Here is a 16,956-nt window from a genome sequence, read left to right on the forward strand (position 1 = left end):
GAGTTAAAAAATAAAGTAAAAGCAGGCATGAGCTAAAGAAAGTAGCCCTCCCAAAAAACATCAGACACCTGACACTGAGAGAGCAGGCAACTGTCAGACGAATCCACCCGACCTCCCCTTGTAAATGACTGTCAGAATTGACAGTATCAAAATAATCTACCCTTATAATAAGCGTAATACGTATGAATGAATAAGAGCATACTTAAGACAGTCATTAGTAACGAACCAACCTGTATTGAAAAAATTAACATTAGCTGACATGCATGACATGACCAAAATAACTTCAACCCCGTATGTAACGATATCGAGGCTGTAAGAGCCGTTAGAGGGTAACACGAATACAGGCTAAATAGAAAACATTACAGCATCATGACAATGTCTGCAGTAAACATACCCAGCAGTCCGGTACGGCCTGATAAAACTATAGCGAAGTAGGCTAAATCAGCCGTCCATAACAGGCCATGGGTCTGTTTATAGAATGCCACCATCTAATTCCTGGAGTCACTCAGTCTCTCGCCTTGGCTGTCCAGTGTTGAGAAAGTCCTCGGCTTCGTTAGCAGTGTCGAAGAAGCGTTGATCTTGACCGCAAATCAGCTTCAGCTTGGCCGGGTAGACCAGGTAGGTCTGGAATCCTTTTTTCCTGGCTTCTTCCATTGCTGAGGAGAAAGCTCGGCGCCGCGCAACTGTGTAGCTGCTGAAGTCGGCGGTGAAGCGAATGTCTCGGTCCCGGAGCTTGACTGGGTTCTTCCGCGATGCTTGTAGTATCTTGTCACGGTCAGTGAAGCGAAAGCGTTTTACATATCAGTGTCCGAGGCCCCCGATTCCCGGTAGCAGGAGGGCCGATTCAGTTAGCATGCATTATTTCCATCTGTCGCTCGCCTAGGTTAGGGAACCATTTCGGGAGATTCGTGGAGATGAACTGGGCGGCATTAGGTCCCTCTGCGCCCTCCGGTACCCCCAATATGCGCACGTTGTCTCTGCGGCTTCTATCCTCCAAGTCGGCTAGCTTAGCTTCATAGTTGGCTAGCTTGTTTCTGTTGGTCTCCTCGGTCTTGTCCAATCTTTAGCTAAGGCTGTTGTGGTCTTTGTGGAGTGACCCGATATCTGCGGTGCAAGCAGCCAGTTCTGTTCTTATACCATCAAGTCTCTTATTCAGCCCTGTGAACTGTAACTCGATGAACTCTCGTTGTTTCTCCATGGCTGTTTCTAACATGGCGGCTAGCTTGGTAGGCTCATCTCCCTCACCTTCATCAGATAGCTCATCTGCTATTAACTGTTGTGATGTATTCCTTATTGTTATGAAGGTCAGTACCTGTGAACAATGCCAGAAGTTTGAGAAGGTGAAGACGGAGTCACCAGAGTTGTTAAGGTGATGGACTAGAAATCCATTGGGGTCTCCCCGCGTAGGTTCGAATCCTGCCGACAACGAACATTTATCAGTATATTCTGACAACAGACAGTTTAATGCTAGGAGATGTTAGCAACCCCCCACATAGAGATGACAGCTTTCACAGAAAACGACACGTTCCTCTTCTTAGCAAAATTAGGCATGCAAAACTCATGCTGGTGCATAATGAACAGTGTAGTTTCCTGACAAATCACCAAAGTTTGAAGGTTACAGTAGTGATAAATCCCCTCTGTGTACTGTTACTATCAGATGTTTTACAAAGCTTAATTTTGTCCTTCATTTAGAAATTCAAAATGTAACCTGGCTATATGGACTGCAAGAAAATGAAACAGACTAGTAACCCCACGGTATTTTGGAGAAAGTGGGGATTTTCATAGTTGTAAAGGGTCCTTTATATGCTTTGCTGCTTTGTCTGAACATACTTGAGAGAGGAAAAAAACGTACCAGAAACGTGTGGCAGAAAAATGCATGCATGGAAATTGGGTTTTCTACAAATTACATCAATTTAAAGCCAGTAGTTTTGGGATGTAGCTCAGTGGTAGATGAGGTCCTTTGATGAATCCCTAGCATCCCCACTTACTTCTAGTTTTGCCTGGACTGTATATTCCATCCTTAGAGGCCAAAATGTCCCTCAGCTTGAAATAAGTATATTGTATGGAAAGTGGGTTTTCTGACAAATTACATCAACTTGAAGCCAGTAATTGGTGGTAGTGTGAATGCTTTGCATGAATGAGGTCCTGAGCTCAATCCCCAGCGTATCTATTTTCTCAAGATTTTACCTGGACTGTTTGAAATAAATGTATAGTATGGGAAAGGTGTTTTCTGACATTCGAGAGAATTGTGTGCCTTCAACTTTGTGGCAACAGCCTGGTGAAGGCTCTTTTCTGTTTCAGCATGAGAATGCCCGTGAGCAAAAGGAGATCCATAAAGATGTGGTTTACCATGTTTGTTGTGGAAAAATTTGCCAAATTCTGCCAACAACGATGGTTTGTGAGTTTCCTCTGAAAATAGAAAGCTGAAAAGTATGAGATATTATCAACCCCCACATGGGATGCTAACTCTCACAAAATAGGCCACACAATCCTATCCTCAGCGGAGGTACAAATATTAATTTTAAGCTGTTGCTGGATACGAACAAGTGTATGTTGCTGACAGATCACTAGGGTTTGAAGATCAGTGGTGGTGTATTAATTAGTGTAGAGATAAATCTCCTCTGTGTGATGTTATTCTCAGATGTTTTAAAAAGTTTAATTCTGTTCGTCACTTAGAAATTCGAAACCTAACATAGTTATGGACTACTATGAAATGACACAGACCCAAATAAAAAACCCAAAGGTGTTTAGGAGAAAGTGGGGATTTGCTAATGTGCATGTTAGTGTATGTGGTTCTCTGCTTTATTTCAACAAGATTGAGAGAGAGAGAGAGACAGAGAGAGAGAAAATGCTAGAATACATTAATAGCCAAAGAATGTATTGTATGGTAATTGCGTTTTCTGACAAATTACATCAGGTTTGCGTGGCAGTTGGGGGTGTAGTTCATTGATAGAGCACTTGCTTTGCATATATGAGGCCCTGGGATTAATCTCCACTTCCTAATCGCTTTGCCCAGAATGTACCTTCAGTTCTTACAAGGCTAAACAGTTCCCTCAGGTTGAACTATATTCTTAACGTTTCAAGGTTAACTGAGAGGGCTGTCTTGTAAACAGAAATCCCTGGCCTACCATCCCATCAAGAAATGTATTGGTCTCGTGGTAAAGCTCCGGCATTCATTCATGTAAAGTCTTCATTCGTAAAGGCCTTCAATCATAAAGACATGGTTCACCGAGTTTGCTGTGGAAGAACTTAACTGGCCTGAACCAAGCCCTGACCTCAACCGCATCGAACATCTTCGGGATAAATTGCAATGTTGACTGCAAGCCAAACCTTCCCGGCCAACATCAGTGACCATCGTCACTAATGCTCTTGTGGCTGAATGGGAGCAAATACCAGCTGTCTTGTTCCAAAATCTAGTGAGTGGACAGCCAACCCAGAACAGTGGAAGCTATTATGGCAGCTAATGGGTGACCAACTTCATCTTAATACCTATTGTTTTGGGATAAGCATTTCTATTAACACATATGGGTGTGATGTTCAGGTGTCTACATACTTTTAGCCATGAAGGATGTATTCCATCCTTACACGGCCAAATGGGTACCTGAGTTGGAAAATAAATGAGATGGGTAGTCTGAAGGATGATTGGGTTTGTCTACCTGTAACAGAAATTCTTCAGCTATCATCCAGTGAAGAAATCTACAGATCTCTTGGTAAAGGTAGGGCGTTCATTCAAGAAAGTCTCTTAAATCTTTCTCGCTTTGTTTGTAGATAATTGAGAAATATCCATCCATCCATCCATTATCCTAGCCAGTTATCACAGGTTGATGAAGGCTATACCAGCAGTCAATAGGCGGCAGGCGGGGAGACACCCTGTACAGGCCACCAGTCCATCACAGGGCCGACACACACATTCACACCTAGGGACAATTTAGTATGGCCGATTCACCTGACCTACATGTCTTTCGACTGTGGGAGGAACCCAGAACACCCAGAGGAAACCCACGCAGACATGGAGAGAACATGCAAACCCCACACAGAGGACAACCTGGAGAGGTGGAGGTATCCGCTGGAGAGAAGAGGGATGAAATTCATTTAAGAGCAAGCCAGAATACATATGCACGAACGAGAGGGAGGACAGCAGAATGGTGCGGAAGCAAGGAGTAGAGGTGACAAAGGTGGATTAGTTTAAATACTTGGGGTCAACTGTTCAAAGTAACAGGGAATGCAGAAGTGAGATGAAGAAGAGCATGCAGGCAGGGTGGAGTGGTTGGAGAAGAGTGTGTCAGGAGTGATTTGCGACAGAAGGGTACTAGCAAGTGGGAGCAGCCGAAAGTAGTAGTAGTAGTAAATTTAATGGGGGGCCTGTAGGTTGGACGCCATGCCAAAGCCTACAGGTTACCTCACTAGTTTCTGTCTTGTCTATCTGTGTGTTAATATTTTATTTCTTGGATTTGGTGGGGGGCCTGTAGGCTGGAAGCCACACTAAAGCCTGCAGGTTACCTCACTATTTTCTGTCTTGTCTATCTGTCTTGTTGAATTTGATTTCTTTGATTTGGTGGGGGGCCCGTAGGCTGGAAGCCATGCCAATGTCTACAGGTGCCCTCACTATTGTCTGTCTTGTCTATCTGTTTTTGAATTTGATATCTATGATTTAGGGGGCCTGTAGGCTTGAAGCCATGCAAAAGCCTACAGGTTACCTCACTATTTTTTGTTTCGTCTATCTGTATTTTAAACTTTGCTGAATGTTTTGTATTTTCCATTTTTCTTCTTGTTATGTATATATATTTGTGTAAATATGTAAATATAAAACAAATTGTTGTGATATGTATTTTCTTAATAAAGAAAAAAAAAAGGCAATGGACTAGAAATCCATTGGGGTCTTCCTGCGCAGGTTTGAATCCATCCATCAATGGTACTTTGTGAGCTTTGTCTGACAATAGATAGCTGATAAATAGGAGATTTTATCAATCCCACATATAGCAATGCTTGCTCTTACAGAAGCTGCCACACAACATTCAGGCTGGTGCTTGAAAAGAACCAGTGTACATTCCTGTCAGATCACTAGGGTTTGGATGTCAGTGGTGGAGTATTAGTGTGGTGATAAACCGCCTGTGTGTGATGTTATTCTAAGAAGTTTTACAAAGCTTAATTCTGTCCATCATTAGAAATTCATAACGTAACATGGCTATGGACTTCAAGAAATTGACACAGAACCAAATAAAAAACACATAGATGGTTTGGACAAGGTGTGTATTTTGCTAATGTGGTTCTCTGCTTTGTTTCCAGAAGCCAGAGAGAGAGAGGGGGAATACAGTTATGGCCAAAAACATGGGGCTTTTCATAATGATATGGGTCTTTTATGTGCTTTGCTGCCCTAATTGAACATACTTGAGAGAGAGGGGAAAAAACGTACCAGAACCTTGTAGTGACTGAAAATATGTGGTATGGAAATTGGGTTTTCTGACAAACTACAACAGTTTGAAAAGAGCAGTTGGTGGTGTAGCTCAGCAGTAGAATACAAGCATGTATGAGTTCCTGTGATCAATCCCCAGCAGCTCAATTTCATTACGGTTTTGACCAGAATGTACCTTCAATTCTTACAAGGCCAAACACGTCTGTCAGGTTGAAATCAATTGCTAATGTATTGACCACAGAATAGACTCGCTAGCCCTTGGCTAACGGGTTGGACCCTTTAGTCGACTGGTTAGCATAGTTGCCCATAGTGCAGGAGACCTGGGTTCTCGTTCCGGCTGCTACACTCACGTTTCAAGGGTAACAGAAATCCTTGGGTCCCATCTAGAAATGCTTTGTTCTCTTGGTAAAGCTCCGGCGTTCATTCGTGTAAAGGCCTCATTCGTAAAGGCATTCATTCATTAAGACATGGTTCGCCGAGTTTGGTGTGGAAGAACTTGACTAGCCTCCACGCAGTCCTGACCTCAACCCCATCGAACATATTCAGGATGAATTGGAATGCCGACTGCGAGCCGAACCTTCTCAGCCACCATCAGTGCCGGACCTCACCAATGCGGTTGTGGCTGAATGGGAGAAAATTCCCATAGCCACATTCTAAAATCTATGGAAAGCCTTCCCAGAACAGTGGAGGCTGTTAGAGCAGCAAAGGGGAAACCAACTCCATCTTAATACCCATACTTTTGTAATGAACTATTCAACGAGCACATTTGTGTGTGATGTTCAGTTGTCCACATATTTTTGGCCATGTAGTGTGTAGTGAACCCTTACAAGGCAAACTGAATCCATCAGTTTGAAAATAAATAATAATAATATAATAATAAACAGGAAACGTGAAAGAAATAATAATAATAAAAATAACTTTATTTATATAGCACTTTTCTAAAATAATGTTACAAATTGCTTTACAATGAAATAAAAGCAGCCAATGTAAAAATAAGAGTAAGACCAAATAAGTAAGAGTAAAAATAAAAACAGTATAAATAAGTAAAAACAAATATTAAACATTTGTAAAAGCTTTCATAAAAAGAAAAGTTTTAAGACGAGATTTAAAAGAAGCTAGAGAATTGCTTTGTCTTAGTTCAAGAGGAAGACAATTCCATAGTGTAGGGGCTCTAACAGCAAAGGCCCGATCACCCTTTGTAACAAACTGAGTCCTGGGAATAACCAGCAAGGCTCCAACTGCAGATCTTAATGGTTGAAGAGGCATATATCTGGTCAAAAAATCACAAATTTATGTAGTAGCAAGACCATTTAAAGCCTTAAAAGTGAGCAATACAATTTTAAAATCAATTCGAAACATAACAGGGGGCCAATGTATTGAGGCAAGCACAGGAGTGATATGGTGATGCCTCTTTGTCCTGGTAATGAGTCGAGCAGTGGTGTTTTGTACCAACTGCAGAGGTTGGAAGGAGCCCTTGCCGATACCAGAATAAAGTGCATTACAATAGTCAAGATGATAATAGGTGAATGCATGTACAACTTTTTGCAGATCGGCAATTGATAAAAATGATCTAATTTTGGAGATTAGCTTGAGCTGGAGAAAGCATGACTGAACAACATGTTTGATTTGAGTATTAAAACTGAAGTTAGCATCAAATATTACGCCAAGATTCCCATCACCCTGCTTAATACTACCTGACAGACCACCAAGATCAGTAAAAAAAAAAGAAAAAAAAAAGGCCGAACAGAATGACCTCAGACTTATCATCTTTAGATTTGAGAAAATTTTCAGACATCCAGGATTTAATGTCAGAGAGGCAAGTTGTGAGATTTGCTAGGGCGCTAGGATCTGTGGGTTTAAGTGGCATTTATAACTGAATGTCGTCAGCATAAAAATTATTGACCATATTGTGTTTTTTTTAATGACCTCACCAAGGGGCAGTAAGTGTATAGAAAAGAGAAGGGGGCCAAGAACTGAGCCTTGAGGGACACCACAACTCAACTGAGCCACCGAGGAGGTAGAGTTACCCAGAACAGAAAATGTTCTGTTGGTGAGGTAAGACCATAATAAGGTAAGAGCCAAGCACTTGATGCCAACAGCAGTCTCTAAGCGATGTAAGAGGATGTTGTGATCGATTGTGTCAAAGGCAGTACTTAAGTCCAAAAGAATCAAATCGAGCAGTCACCGTTCTCTGAAGTTAACTGTAGTGTTTTAGGATAGTGACTAGGAATAGCGAGCTGTAGTGGGACTTTGAAAAAGACAGCTTTATGGTCAGATAAAGGCATATCCACCAGATTAAGACATTTGAGAGAGAAATCAGATGAGTACAAGGTCTAAAATGTGGTCTTTGGAATGTGTGGCCCCTTTAACAGATTGAATGAAGTTAAAAGAGTCTATCCATCCATCCATCCTTATCCAAGCCGCTTATCCCAACCTGGGTCGCGGGGATGCTAGAGCCCATCCCAGCAGTCACTGGGAGACACCCTTGACAGGCCGCCAGCCCATCACAGGCTAATAAAAGAGTCTATAAAAGCCAAAAAATGTGAGGTGAGGGAATGGGAAGGACAAAAAAACATGAATAATAAAATCACCAAGAACAAGAACCCTGTCATATTTTGGTATGACAATACATAAAAGGTCAGAAAACTCAGAGATAAAACTAACTGAATTAGGGGGCCTATAAATTAAGATGCAGAGTAAAGGGGGAGGGCCAGTGATTAAAAAACATAAAACCTCAAATGAGATAAAATTACCAAACCTAACAGGATTGCACTTAAGACCCAACTTATAAATAACAGTTAGGCCACCCCCTCTGTCAGAGGGCCTGGGAATATGAAAATTTTTGCAAAATCAGGGGAACAGTGTCCTCTGGGGACAGCCATGTCTCAGTAATCATAATAAAGTCCAGATTATTAGAAACAATAAAATCATTAATGATAAAGGACTTATTACCCAGAGATCACACATTCAAGAGGTCAAAATTGTTAATTGTCAAAGCAGAATTAAAAACAGTGGGAGTACAGCAAATAGGACGCAAATTGCAGATATTTACTCGCTATTCAGTTGTTGTTAGATATGTCGTGTAGATGAGGGCACGGTGCCTAATTGTATGGGGAAAACTCCTGGCGAGAGGGTCAGTGAGGGACGAGGCCAGAAGAGGGAGCCAGTGGGCAGAACAGTACCGTCAAGTGACACCACGGGGGAAGCAGAGGCTCCATGAGGGAAGCGTGGGACGTAAAAAGTCAGTTACGTAGAGAGGACTGTACGGCGTGCTGCAGGTTGGCTGCTAGCATCCCACACAGGCACTGTGTGGATGATGGGACAGTGATAGGGGTTACTTTTGAGCGTTTGGGTGAAGAATTTCAACTGCTGAATGTTTATGCACAGAATGAAGAGAAGGAGAGGAGGGGGTGCTTTTTTGAGAAATTGGGAGAGATGTGTGATGAGAACTGTATAGTGGTGGGTGACTTTAATACATGATGTGGAAGGATGTATGTGCCTACAAAGTGAGATTTAAGAGTGATTCGTCGAGAGGTCTACTGAAAAAAGTTACGAGAGTGAAAAGGCTGATCGATGTGTGGGGAGAGCGAAATCCAGAGGAGAGGGCTTTCGAAGAGACAAGTGGTGAGGGGGGTATTAAAACATACTAGGATAGATTTAGTTTTGAGCATGAAGGGCATAGTAGGTAAGATAGGGAAAATAAATCACAAAATGATACTCAGTGATCATATGGTGTTAGGGTTTAGCTTAGGCCAAGATGTAGAGTGGGGGGGGTGTCTGAATGGTAAGTTGCCAAGAGACAGTAAATATAAGGAGAAAGTGAAAGAGTGTATAATGAGACAGAATGACAGTATGTATGAGGAGGACATTGGGAGATGGTGGGAGAGTCTGAAAGAAGAGTTAAAGAAACAGTATAGAATTTTAGCAGGAGCAGGAATGAGAGCGAGAGAGAGAGAGAGACAAAAGAGAAAAGGTTAAAGGGAGAGTTAGCTAGAGAGGCAGAGAGGGCGGAAAGGGAGACAGGTCATGATTTAGGGGAGTATATTAGAATCAAAGATAAGGAGATAGAACAAAAAAAGGTGCATGGGAGAATAATTACTAGCAGGGCTCGATATGCAATGTATGGGGCATTTTTAGGGTTACAAAAGATGAAACAGAAGAATTATTTGAAACAGATGGAGAGAAGGGATGGTAGGATGATCACAGTTTTTGTAGAGATAGCAGAAAGAGTAAACAATTTATATAGGGAACTATTTAGGAAAGAACAGGTTGATGGAGAGAGCATAGGTCAAGTGTTAGATAAGGCGAAGGCGAGGGTAATGTCATGGTTGTGTTCCCCATCCCCTGATTAGTATTTCTGCTCACCTGCGCCCCATTTACCCGAGTAACCCTGATTGCCCCATTTAACTGATTGCCCCTGCTTTACTCACTTGTTCCCCATTCCCTGATTGGCGAGCCTGTTCCTGCCCTGCCCTGCTCACCTGTTCCCCATTTCCCTGATTGGTTCTCCAGCATATTCCCCCGGGTTGCCCTGTCGCTTTGTCGGATCATCACACACATACATATCGACTTTTGGTAGCCGGGTGCATCACATCTTATCTGTAGTCTTCCTTGCTGACCCAAATAGTTTTTGGCGATCACTTTTTGGCAGGACGTTACCTCCCTGGTGGTGTGTTCGTGTCTAAAGTTGCGTCAGTTGTTAGTTGTTGCGTCATACATAACGATTGCAAAACAGCAACGTGTCTTTATTTAGATTCACCGATCAGTAAGCATGTTGGGTCTGTTAACCACACGATATGTACCAACGTGATTTTATTCATCATTAAGGTCAACTAACTAAAGGCTTTCAAAAAGTGTTCTGCACAAAATGGGCCACGACAAAAAGAGGTGGGGACATGTTCCCAGCATAAATGACGCACGCCTACGTCTTTAAGTGGAAAAATAATACCAGTTTTATTGGTAAAGATCATTACTGAGACATGTGGCATAGTGGTTGTTCGTACGCCACAACAAACTGTATCACGTGATTACTGTTGGAACAGGGGATGTAGCTCAGTGGTAGAGCGCATGCTTTGCATGTATGAGGCCCCGGGTTCAATCCCCGGCATCTCCACATGTTTTAGTAATCATGTCTGCCTATCGAAAACAGCCATCCTTCAACTGCTGTGGCCAACACCTCTGCGACCGTATGTGTTACGTCCTGTACAGAACATGCGTGTGAATTACTGAACATCTTTCAGGCAGTGCAGCTGAACTTCCCATCAACAGTCGTCGCTGTAGTGCAAAGCAACCATATTTATATTGCACATTTCATACACAAAGGCAATTCAAACTGCTTTACATAAAGACATAAAAAGACATTAATGAGACAAAGAACAAGATAAAACGATTAGATTAGTACCAAAATAGAATATTAAAAGACAATGTACAAAAGACAAGAAATAAAAGGCTCATAATGGTATCATAACCAACACTTTTACAGTGGTTATTTAGTGAAATGCAGCGGTGAACAAAAAAGGTTTTTATCTCTTCAGGTAGTTTGTTCTGACAGTGAGCTGCATAATGACTGAACGCTGCATCACCATGTTCGGCAGAGCAGCGTTAGATGACCTGAGAGGTCTGGAAGGTTCCTATTCAAACAGCAGGTCAGTGATGGATTTCGGCTTTTAACCATTTAAGAATTTTATAAACAAGCAGCAGCATTTCAAAATCCATTCTGTGATTCACAAGAAGCCAGTGAAGGGATTGGAGAACTGGGGTGATATGTTCAGTCTTCTTCATCCTTCTGAGTATACACACATGCAGAATTTCATGCCACAAGAAAGCTTATTGCCTTGTTCAGGAATGTATGGTTGATATGCAAAGTAGGTGTAATTGCAATCCACAATGTTATACTGGGCTGGTTATGTTGAAATACGTACGATGATCAAGACTATGTGCACTCATTAGACACTGAGTGTTTGCCTGGACCCTAACAAGGTACTAGCTTTTGCCTACTTAGTCACTATGGTCCCTGATATGGGGCTATTCTATTCTACTCTACTCAAAAAGAAAGTAGACGCTCCCAACTCTCACCAGTCCTTCTTCTTTGTGCAATGAAGGGCACGCTATATTCCTGTCCTGCGATGGTGGTATAGTGGTGAGCATAGCTGCCTTCCAAGCAGTTGACCCGGGTTCGATTCCCGGCCATCGCAACTTTTTTTCCCCCCTTGCCGAGCTACACAAAACTACCATTCAGTTTTTTCCCCAACAGCTGAGACTCATTTGCATTTACGTGCTATCCTGAAGACACAGGATGCTATGCTGTATATCAGTTTTCCTGGGAAAAGTCCCACCCATCACTATCCATTAAAATGAGCAAAAGCATATGGGATTTGGATAAATGTTCTGATTAATATAGCTATGATCACTGCCTCCAACCACTTCTGTATGATCAGCATCTACAGCTATCAATTTGTCTAATCATACCAGAGACAGATGGCTCTGAGTCATTTATAATTCTGTGTGTGTGTGTGTGTGTGTGTGTGTGTGTGTGTGTGTGTGTGTGTGTGTGTGTGTTTGATTTTGAAAGGTCTGTAATTGACAAAAAAAACAAAAAAAACATCAAATGGGATAGTGCAAAGGAGAAGAGAAGTAATTGAGAGCTTACACTGCCGTCTTTTCAGAGTAGCAAAGCTTTCCTTATCCCTGGAGCCCTTCCTTCTGTCAGCACAAAAGTAAAATCTGTGTATGTGTTTCACTTTTTTCACTTTTGTTACAGTCACGTTTAAAGGAAATCCTATTTAATACCCTTCTAAGACACCACGTGTGTGTGTGTGTGTGTGTGTGTGTGTGTGTGTGTGTGTGTGTGTGTGTGTGTGTGTGTACCAGGTTTTTCTATCCTAATGGGGACATATGGTCTTCCTTAGGATATAAAAACCTGAAACGAACTACCATGAAGAAAGGGGTCTATTATAGTGTTAGAACTTGGTTTTAGGGTTAAGGAAGAATTAGGATCAGGTTAAGGTTAGGACAAGGGTTAAGATTAGGCATGTATTTATGATGGTTAAAGTTAGGGTAAGGGTTAAAGTTAGGCATTTAGTTATGATGGTTAAGGTTAGGATAAGGGTTAAGGTTAGGCATGTAGTTATGATGGTTAAGGTTAGGATAAGGGTTAAGGTTAGGCATGTAGTTATGGTTAAGGTTAGGGTAAGGGTTAAGGTTAGGCATGTAGTTATGATGGTTAAGGTTAGGATAAGGGTTAAGGTTAGGCATGTAGTTATCATGGTTAAGGTTAGGGTAAGGGTTAAGGTTAGGCATGTAGTTATGATGGTTAAGGTTAGGGTAAAGGTTAAGGTTAGGCATGTAGTTATGATGGGTAAGGTTAGGGTAAGGGTTAAGGTTAGGCATGCACTTATGGTTAAGGTTCAGGTTAAGGGCAAGGGCAAGGGAATGAATGTAGTAAATGAGGGTCCTCACAATTATAGGGTGACTTGGTTTGTGTGTCTGTGTGTGTGTGTGTGGACATGGTTGTATGCATTTGTACGTGACTGCACAGATGTCTAAATGAATGTATGTATGCTTATAGGAATGCGTATGTGCATATGTGACTGCATTAATGTTTGAAAGAATGTAACTATGAGTGGATGAAAATGTGCTGGAGATTTTTGCCAGGATGGAGCTGGAGTTGAACTTGATCATGGTAAGGGCTCCTTCAATATTAGAAACTCTTTGCCCATCTTCATGTGGGCTCTGTCCTTATTATTATTACAGTGTGTTGTTGCCATAAATTTGATATGTTCATTGCTTTTAGATATCTGGGTTGTCGTGCCCGTACCCGAGTGGTTAAGGCGATGGACTGGAAATCCATTGGGGTCTCCCCATGTAGGTTCAAATCCTGCTGACAACGACTTCTGGTTCTTCTTACCAAAATGACAACGTTGTGTATACATCACGTATGCTTGTTGTGTAGGGTATTTATTATTCATCTAACTCAATTAAAGGTAATGTCCAAATATGCTATCCCATAGATTCCCTAACTCAGTGTGTTGACGATATTAATCTATGGATGTCGGAGAACTTTTTACAATTGCACAAAGACAAGACAGACATACTAGTTTTTGGTGCTAAGACTCAGAGACAGAGAATTGCAGCTCATCTCAGCTCTCTGTCTCTGGAGTGCAAAAGTGAAGCTAGAAATCTCGGTGTAATCATAGACAGTGATCTGAATTTTAAGAACCACATCAATCATCTCTCCATCATTGCCCACGTGAGCGTTGAAGTCCCCCAGCAGAACTATAGAGTCCCGAGGCGGAGCCCTATCCAGGACACCACCCTTAGACTCCAAGAAAGCTGGATACTCAAAACTGCTATTCGGTGCATAAGCACACACAGCAGTCAGAGCCTTTCCCCCAGCGACTCGCAGTCGTATAGAGGCAACCCTCTCATTCCCTTGGGAGAACTCCACCACAGCGGCGCTCAACCAGGGACTTGTGAGTATCCCCACACCCGCCCGGCGCCTGCCACCTTGGCCAACTCCGGAAAAGTAATAAGTCCAGCCCCTCTCCAGTTGTTTGGTACCAGAGCCCATGCTATGTGTGGAGGTGAGTCCAACTAAATCTCGTTGGTACCGCTCCACCTCCCGCACCAGCTCAGGCTCCTTCCCTGCCAGAGAGGTGACATTCCACGTCCCGAGGACCAATCTGATATGCCGGAAGTCAGCACGCCCCGTTCCCCGACTTTGCCTGCCTGCATTGCACCCTACCCCAATGCTCATCCCCGCATGTGGTGGTTCCACTGGGTGGTGGCTCCATGTTGCTTTTTCAGACTGGGCCCAACCGGGCGCCATGGGCCAAGGCCCAGCCACCAGACGCTTGCCGGCGAGCTACTCTCCCAGGTCTGGCTCAGGAAGGGGGCCCCGGTTTCCCTTTTCCGGGCGAGGTGCTGTAACTCGGGTGTAAATTCATTGGGTTTTTTGCGAATCGCTCTTAGTCTGGCCCCTCCCCTAGGGACAAATTTGCCTTGGGAGACCCTACCAGGGGCTATTGCCCCCGACAACATAGCTCCCAGGACACACAAACCCCTCCACCACGTTAAGGTGACGATTCTCGGAGGAGTGGAGGCACCGCTGGGATCCTCCTCGCCTCGGTGGCAAGGCGCCGGGTGTGGATGAGATTCGCCCTGAGATGCTGAAGGCTGGACATTGTTGGGCTGTTTTGGTTGACACGCCTCTTCAGTGTCGCGTGGAGGTCGGGGACAGTACCTGTGGAATGGCAGACTGGAGTGGTGGTTCCCATATTCAAAAAGGGGGACCGGAGGGTGTGCTCCAATTATCGGGGCATCACATTGCTCAGCCTCCCTGGGAAAGTCTCGAAAGGAGACTCCGACCGATTGTCGAACCTCAAATCCAGGAGGAACAATGCGGATTCCGTCCTGGCCGTGGAACAACGGACCAACTCTTTACCCTTGCGGAAGTGCTGAGGGGGGCATGGGGGTTTGACCAGCCAGTCTACATGTGTTTTGTGGACTTGGAGAAGGCTTACAAACGTGTAACCCGGGACACTGTGGGGGGTACTGCGGGAGTATGGGGTACCGGGGCAGTTGCTACAAGCCATCGGGTCCTTGTATAACCAAAGTGAGAGCTGTGTCCGCATTCTTGGCACAAAGTCAAACACGTTTTCGGTGGGTGTCGGACTCCACCAAGGTTGTCCCTTGTCTCCGATTCTGTTTGTGATATACATGGACAGGATCTCAAGGCGCAGCCAAGGTGAGGAGTGTGTCCTATCCGTTTTGGCAACCCCAGAATTGCATCTGTGCTCTCTGCAGATAATGTGGTTTTGTTTGCTTCATCAGAACGTGTACAAGTAGACTAGACTACTGTAATGGACTATTCACCGGCCTCCCAAAATCAGTTGTGCGCCAACTACAGTCAATTCAAAATGCGGCAGCACATGTTCTCACCAGAACTAAAAAGTATGAACACATTGGACCTTTTCTTAGATCTCTGCATTGGCTCCCCATCAAAACTAGAATTGATTTTAGAATTCTGTTATTTGTATACAAAGCGCTAAGTGGTCTCGCACCACACTATATAAAAGATGCTAAATACTTACAAATCAACAAGAACTCTCAGGTCCGATGTCAGGGGTCTTTTAACCATCCCTCGTACTAGGTCTACAGCAGGGGAAGCTGCATTTTGTATTTACGCTCCATATAGATGGAGTGCCCTGCCTGAGGACCTGAGAGAGGCCCCCATACTGGGTACATTTAAAAGTGGGTTAAAAATCTTACTTTTTAAAACAACCTATGGCTAAGTTCTGTGTGTGTGTGTGTGTGTGTGTGTGTGTGTGTGTGTGTTTTGTATATTTTGCTATTTTTATATATTCTCCTCCGATTGTTACTTTTAATTAATCCGTTTTTATGGCACTTTTATTTATTTTACTCACTCAGTTTTAAATTTGTCTGTAATTTTATAAAAACTGTCTCTACTTTTTTCTTATTTTATGCTTTTATAATTTTTGTTTTTTGTTGGTCTGTAAAAGCACTTTGAATGACCTCTGCGATGATAAGGGTGCTATGCAAATAAACTTGCCTTGCCTCACGTCTTTAAGTGGCACCACAATTCCAGTTTTATTGGTAAAGCTCATTACTGAGATACGTGGCATAGTGGCTGTCCACACACCACAACAAAGTGTATCACGTGAGATACATTGATAGAGGGGATGTAGCTCAGTGGTAGAGCGCATGCTTTGCATGTATGAGGCCCCGGGTTCAATCCCCGGCATCTCCACATGTTTATGAAGTTATGTTAGTCTATTGAAAATAGCCATCCTTCAACTGCTGTGAGCAACACCTCTTCCATCCCATTTGTTGTATTAAAAAAAGAAAAGAAATAAAAGCTTTGTCAAGGTAAAGTGGTTATTTAGTGAAATGCAGCGGTGAACAAAAAGGCTTTTATCTCTTCAGGTAGTTTGTTCTGACATGTGCTGCACACTGACTGACCGCTGCATCACCATGTTCGGCAGAGCAGCGTTAGATGACCTGAGAGGTCTGGAAGGTTCTTATTCAAACAGCAGGTCATTGATGGATTTCGGCTCTTAACCATTTAAGAAATTTATAAACAAGGGGAAGCATTTTAAAATCCATTCTGTGATTCACCGGAAGCGTGATATGTTCAGTCTTTTTCGTCCTTCTGAGTATACTACACGTGTTCAGGATTTCTTGCCACAGGATGATGCCTTGTTCAGGAATGTAAGGTTGATATGCGAAGTAGGTGTAATTGCGCTCCACAGCCTTATACTGGGCTGGTTATGTTGAAATGTTAGTACAATGATCAAGACTATGTGCACGCAGACCGAGTGTTAATTAGATTTCTCTGGACCCTAACAAGATACTAGTTTTAGCCAAAACAAAATTCTATTCTATTCTACTCAAAAGAACACTAACTCCCCGCCCAACACGCTCTCTCTCTCTCTCTCTTTCTCTCTCTCTCTCTCTATCTCTCTCTCTCTCTCTCTCTCTCTCTCTCTCTCTCTCTCTCTCTCTCTCTCTCTCTCTCTCACTAA

At 43.1% G+C, this 16,956-nt stretch overlaps 4 non-coding genes across 4 annotated transcripts; all 4 read left to right on the top strand.

The window, feature by feature from the left end:
• The first annotated feature begins 10,454 nt into the window (after window positions 1-10,454).
• trnaa-ugc (transfer RNA alanine (anticodon UGC)) lies at window positions 10,455-10,526 on the top strand. The gene has a single exon. It is a non-coding gene; the product is annotated as a tRNA-Ala (tRNA).
• A 1,009-nt stretch (window positions 10,527-11,535) lies between these two features.
• Window positions 11,536-11,607, top strand: trnag-ucc (transfer RNA glycine (anticodon UCC)). The gene has a single exon. It is a non-coding gene; the product is annotated as a tRNA-Gly (tRNA).
• A 1,606-nt stretch (window positions 11,608-13,213) lies between these two features.
• trnas-gga (transfer RNA serine (anticodon GGA)) lies at window positions 13,214-13,301 on the top strand. The gene has a single exon. It is a non-coding gene; the product is annotated as a tRNA-Ser (tRNA).
• A 2,808-nt stretch (window positions 13,302-16,109) lies between these two features.
• trnaa-ugc (transfer RNA alanine (anticodon UGC)) lies at window positions 16,110-16,181 on the top strand. The gene has a single exon. It is a non-coding gene; the product is annotated as a tRNA-Ala (tRNA).
• The last annotated feature ends 775 nt before the right edge of the window (window positions 16,182-16,956 follow it).

The sequence above is a fragment of the Lampris incognitus genome, chromosome 11 (genome assembly GCF_029633865.1).
Source record: "Lampris incognitus isolate fLamInc1 chromosome 11, fLamInc1.hap2, whole genome shotgun sequence".
Lineage (NCBI taxonomy): Eukaryota > Metazoa > Chordata > Actinopteri > Lampriformes > Lampridae > Lampris > Lampris incognitus.